The sequence below is a fragment of the Balaenoptera acutorostrata genome, chromosome 1 (genome assembly GCF_949987535.1).
Source record: "Balaenoptera acutorostrata chromosome 1, mBalAcu1.1, whole genome shotgun sequence".
In the NCBI taxonomy this organism is placed as follows: Eukaryota; Metazoa; Chordata; class Mammalia; order Artiodactyla; family Balaenopteridae; genus Balaenoptera; species Balaenoptera acutorostrata.
The window spans coordinates 160,295,341-160,301,340 of NC_080064.1; the positions used below are offsets into that span (position 1 = coordinate 160,295,341).

At 54.6% G+C, this 6,000-nt stretch overlaps 1 protein-coding gene across 1 annotated transcript in view; it reads right to left on the reverse strand.

The window, feature by feature from the left end:
- SLC26A9 (solute carrier family 26 member 9) overlaps positions 1-5,725 on the reverse strand; it is a 28,208-nt gene extending 22,483 nt beyond the window's left edge. Inside the window, exon 1 of the mRNA XM_057555177.1 lies at positions 5,646-5,725. The gene's annotated coding sequence lies outside the window, so the exon portion shown is untranslated. The remainder of the gene's footprint in view (positions 1-5,645) is intronic.
- Positions 5,726-6,000: the final 275 nt, after the last annotated feature.

A 6,000-nucleotide genomic window follows, 5' to 3' on the forward strand; every position in this document is an offset into this window, starting at 1 on the left:
GGGGAATGAGCCTGCCCACAGTGTCTATGCCCAGGCCCTTGCCTGGGCACTTAATATGCACCCAACAAATGCTTGTTGAGTGAATCAATAAATGCTGTTTCAGAGAAGACATGGGCAGAAAAGAATAAGAGCAATGGCACGTGAGACATTTCAATGGGAGAAGAGAGAGACTGAGTGGCATAAGGTAAACAGCACAAGCTTTGGAGCCAGAGTGACCTGGGTTCAAAGGTTCAGTTTCTTCATCTGTAAATGGGGATAATAACAGTCCCAAGAGTTTGCCATGAGGATTCAATGAGATCATGGGTGTGAAGTGGCTGGTCTTCCAAGGGCACCCAGTAAACCGTAACGGAGATGATTATTATGATTAAGATAGGAAGGTGCTTCCTTCCTCTTGGAAGAGACTATTCAGAGGCTTCCAGCCCTTTGCCTCCGGTAAGGCAGGATGGCCTCGCTCCTCCTTCCCCTTTCCACCCTCTCATTGGATCAGGAAGTGTCCAACTTTCTAGGTGCTTTGCCTGGCGGGCCCTATGGGAGCAATAAATGGGGATCGTGACCCTCTGGAAGAATCCAGAGCTCCAGCCCGGCTTCAGAGGAAGACTCATCGTTTGGGGAGTCAATGCCTGGCCACCGAACAGACCACTTGTAAAGGAATAGCCAGAATTTTCAAGGGGGCTGAACCAGAAGAGGGAAGAGGAGGCAACGGGAGATCTTGTTTCCATGTTAAGCAGCAGGCAGTGATACCCGAAGCCCCTTCCCAGGCTACTTTCAAAGACTCCGAGTTCTAGTGGTGTGTTTGTGGGGAGAGGGGTTGTCAATGTCTGATCCTACTAAACCTCCTAACCCGGCTCCCCCGCCCCATTCCCCCATTTCCTCAGTGACACCTTTCCCCACCCCGCACACTTCTCCCTGCCTTTTCCCTCCTGCCAGCCTCCACATTCTGTAGTTCATCAAATCCCATTGCTATTTCCTTCCGGTGTCTCTCTCAGGTCTTATCTCACACCTGGACTACTGCATTAGCCCTCTGACCGATTCCCCAGCCCACACCCCCTGCTCAGAAAACCTCAGCTTCCTCATTTCCAGGAGGATCAAGCCCAGACTCCTTATTCTGGCATGTTCGTCCTTACACCACCTGGCCTTGTTTTGGTGGACTCAGTAGATTTGTAGGTTGGGTCTGCCCACTCCATCCAAGCTGTCCACTCAGCATCCCCTGAGCAAGCTTCCTCAGTTTTCCCTCAGGGGCTCTGTCCACTCTTTCCTCCTTACCTGAGATGCCCTGACTCATTCTGCCTTTTTAGCCCTGCCCCTCCTTAAGACCTGCTAGGTTCCTCCTCCTCCCCTCTCCTCCCTCTCTTCCTTCTCCCTGCCCACCTGTTCCTCTTCTATGAAGACTTTCCTGACCACCCTGGCCTGGGATCTCTTTCTCCTTGAATTTCCTTTACTGGGACCTGTCCAGCCTGTACACCACTGTTGGCTTCCAGGGAAGGGAGGCAGGAAAGGGGGTGATGGTGTTGGAAATTCTTCTGAGAGCGCAGATGAATTTGGATGACGCAGGACTCTTTCTGCCCCTGTGGGCAGGCTTTATACAAATGGGATTAGATGCTAGGGGAGTTCCCTCTTACACAGGCTGACAGAGGAGAGAAGATCCCTTGCTTTACTGGAATGCAAAATCTGCCGCTTTTCCCATACGCTCTTCATCTTATTCCAGAAATAGGGTGTTGAAGGGGAGAAGGCTCTGGGAGCTTTCTTAATCCTGAGTGTGCACTGTGTACAAAAATGAGAGCCCAGCATCCCGTCAGCCACAGAAAGCTTGACCCAGAGGCAACCTGAGGACTAGGCAAGTCCAATTCTCTCATTTTGTGGATGAGGAAACTGAGTCTTAGAGGTGGGATGGGAACTGAACCAGGCCTTTGACTCCAACTCAAGTGCTCCTGTTGGAAGGGGCCCAGACCTTCCAGAGACAACCCTAATCCTGCCCTCTGGCATCCCTGAGTGGCATCAGACAACCCTGGTGACCTTCCATCCCAGCCAGTGACAGGACTTTCGTGAGGGCTCTGCTGGGGTTTCTGACTCCTCTCCTGGCCTTGGCTTTCCCAGGATAGGGACAGACAGAGTGGCAAATCTGCAAGCACGCAAGCTGCCCCAGCTCCTGGTGAGGAGGTGCCCTCGTCATACTTCCTAATTCCAAGAATAGGGGTTGAGGCAGGGTGGGGCTTAGGCGGGGAGGTTACTTCATCCCCAGCCAGTCCTTCAGGTCTAGGAGGAGAGGGGGATGGGACGGAGAGGCGGAAAAGGGTGAGCTGGCAGCGAGGTGGGGGCACCACCTCTCCTAGATGCTCCCCACGTTCTCAGAGAGTTCAGGGGCTCCCAGGGACCCCCAGAGGGGGCTCCTACAATGCTAGGTTAGGGGTGGGAAGGTGAAAGAGGGGGCAATAAAGAGAGAGAGGTATAGGGAACGTGAAGACTTGATCCCTAGTTAAACAAACACACAGCCTTGCCAAATGATGTCAGCATGGCTGAAAAAAGTCGAGTGCTCTATTGCCATAGGTGTGTATCACCGGGTCTGGCCTTGCATCAAACCGTGTCAGCCCCTCCACCGCTTACCATCCCCCACCGGATCAGGGATAAATAGCAGGTGCCATGTGACAATATTGAGGAACAAAAGGGTGCCCCTGCCCCCTCCCCCACTGTGGAGGTAAGGAGGGCGGGTCCTGAGTTGCTGGAGAGACCTAGAGGGGGGCCATGAGGCTTAGGGGAAGTAGAAGGTGAGACGGGAAGAGGAGAGGTGGGTGTACGGACAATTCCCCAGGCTTGGCAGGGGAATGGGGTCACATCTGGGGCAAGGGGGATCTGAAAGTCTTGCTAAGGAGCTGGGGGTGGGAACAAAGGGGAAATGGACTCTGTGGGGAGGGCACAGACCAGAGCAGAAACCCCTCTTGCGCTTCATCAAAATCTTAATTCCCCCACAGTGAACTCATTCAATAGAAAGCCCACTGGAATCTCCTCCAAGTCATATTTCTGACTAGGTCTGTCACATTGCCCATGAGAATACAGTGGACAGAGATGGGCTTGGGCATAGTGCCCAAGTTAATGCATAGAAAGTCTTGAAATGGTGCCTGGCCACAGTATGTGAGCAACAAATTCAGACTGTTATTGTTACTCCAATTATTCTGGAGGGGTCTCTTCCTTGTTCCTCTGCAACCTAGGCAAGTCACTCTGACTTTCTTGGCCTTCCTTTTCCCATTTGCTTCTACATGCCACACACCCTGCTTTCCCCATGCCCTTGTTCCTTCAAAATTTCCCAGGACTGGTGGGAGGAACAGCAGAAAATCTTTGTAGAAGAGGCAGGACATCTGGGGAGCAGGGAGGCAAGGAACCTGTCTGTGGGGTTTCAGTAGGTCTGGAGGTGATCCTGTCATTGTGGCCCAGGTTGGCTTCCTCCTCAGCGCTGCCGGGTGAGTGAGTGAGTGAGTGTGTGTGTGTGCGATGGGGGGGGGTGTTCTTTGATGTGCACATGTGCCAGGCACGGGAGCAACCCCAGCTCGGCCAACGCAGCTCGGGCTTCTTATCACTGGTCTCTACCTGGGCGATCGCTGTGTTCTGGGCAGAGGAAAGGTCACTTTCAGGTTTCCCCTTTGCTCTAGCTGCTGATTCCTCCCCGCCTCATCCAGGGTGGGAGCCAGAGGGAAAGGGCCACCTCTGAGTAACAGCGTGGGTGGGATGAGAGCTGGGGATAGGAGAGGAGGGCTGGGGTCTCAGCTGGTGGTCACATCCCTGGCAGGAAGGAGTGAGGGTATAGAGGGCTGTGAATTTCCAAGGCATTTTATCACTACTCCTTTTATTTCTACTGTCCCCATGTTTCTTGGGAAAATTTCCCACCCCCTCTTCACCCCAGCCTAATTCAGTAATGTGAGGGGGAGCATAAGATGTCCCTGAGTTGCCTTCCTGCTCTCTGGCTGTTCTAGGGACTGGTATCCCCTGTAGGGGAGAGAGTCACTGCTACCTGCCCAAATCCCCACTCCTTATCTCTAAGCCTGCTCACCCCTTCCTCTCTGCTCTCCCTGCTGGGGATGGCTGCTGGGCTGAGGAAATAAGCTCCAGCAGAAAGGCACTTTCCAGCAGTGATACCTGACCAAGGTCATGGGTCCTTGAAATGGACATTTAAGGTTAGATTCCTAGAGGTCTGTAAGGAGACTAGGGTTAGTCTCACTTGGAAGTAGGCGAGTGTACAAGGACCTCAGTAATGAGCCCGCTGCTCTGGTTCAAGGAATGAAGAGCTTGCTCAGTGCTGAGCTGGCCCCTCATTCCCTCAGGGAGCTCACTGGGATCAGGTTTGGGTTGTTTGATTCAGTTCAGCACACGCTCACTAAGTGCCTAGTATGTGCCCATCCCTGGGAAGACTCTGGACATCAAGAGATAAAAAAAAGAGTCCACCTCTACCCCCAGGCTTTATACGGTTGAGCATTCCGGACAGTCGACCAGGCTCTGGGAGGTGCCCGGGAAGCCCATCCTGGTGGTGAAGGAGCCATGTGCGCTGGTCTCGGTGCTGCCCAAGGAGGGTCCTGCCAGGTTCTGAATGCCAGGGCCAAGGGAAGGATGGGGAGGGCTGTGGGGCTCTGGGAGAGGGGTGTCCATGTGAGTGAAGCCATCGGGAGGATAGCCCTCTCTTGGTTTGCCTTACTTGGGATGCTGTGCCGCCCTGAGGGGCACGGCCTTCCTCCCGGTGCTCAGACCCAGTGGAGTCAAGTGTCACGGGGGGGTGGGTTGTGCTAGAATGATAGAAGATTTGCTTGGCCTAGCCTGGGGAGCCCGTGGGCTGATTTTGAGGAGTGGGGGCACTGCCTGAGGGTGATTTGCGGCCCCTCAGAGCTGCAGGATGAGGAGTTAGGAGGCTGGAAGCCAGTGGAGCTGGCCCCAACCCTCCTGAGTTGAAGCATACACCTGGGAGTCAGGTCACTGGGTCCTGCTCCTGCCTGCCTGATGGAGCCAGACCCTTGCTCACCCTCTCCTAATCCTTACTTTCCCCTCCTTCCACCTCCTCCAACCTCTCAGGACTCATGGAGACACTGGGGACACATGCAGCCCATGCAGGGGCCTCGAGCTGGTGGAGAAGCGAACGAGTGAAAGAGGAAGTCTGGGGGGTAGAAGGAGGGGTCGACAGCCACACAGAGCAGGCCGGTGAGCCAAGCATTAAGAGCTTTTGGCTTCCAAGACTTGAAAAGAAAGGGAGAGGTGCAGCCAGCAGCTTCAAAGGCTGGCGCCCCGAGGAAGTCCCAATGTTTTTGTTGTTTCCTCTGCAAAGGAAAGAAGCCCTTGCAAAGGAGCAGGCTGTTTCTCCTCACCTCATTTGGGGGTCCGGCAGACCTCCTCCACCGGAGCTTCCATCCCACAAGCTCCCTTCGGCCCCCTGCCCTGCAGCTGAGGTCCTGACATGGGAGTGAGGACCCAATGGGCTTCTCCGAGGTGAAGGGCTGGGGGCTGCTCTCAGACCCAGGGAGTCCAGAGCCTCCTTCCCACTTGTGCCCAGGTTGGCAAACAGCCACCGCCATGATCGGCTGGTTCCTGTCATCCCTCCTCTCACTGCCCCTGGTGCCCGCCCTCTTCCAGAGATGACCCCCAGCCCAGGGGGTGGGCTGGGTGGGGCTTACCAGTGGGTGAGCAGAGCTGGCTGGGCAGGGCTGCAGGTGTGTCTGGGGAGCAGGCAGCCGAAAGGTGTTCCAGAGGTGTGCGAAAGGGCTCTGCTCAAATAATCCAGGGAGGCGTTTATAAATAACTTTACCTCAGGGCCACAGGGTGAGCCCCGGCTTCCGATTGGCTCAGAGGGGAAGTGGTTTTGAACACTACACCATAGCTAAGCCTGAGGAGATAGGAAAAGGAGATAAGGGAAGAAAGGTCCCAAATGAACAGCCCTTTTTTTGTTTTACCTGAGGAGCAGGGCTGTTTGATGGGAGCTTGGCACTTCCTAAATCCACCCTGAAGACAATAGGTCACATTCAGCGGGGC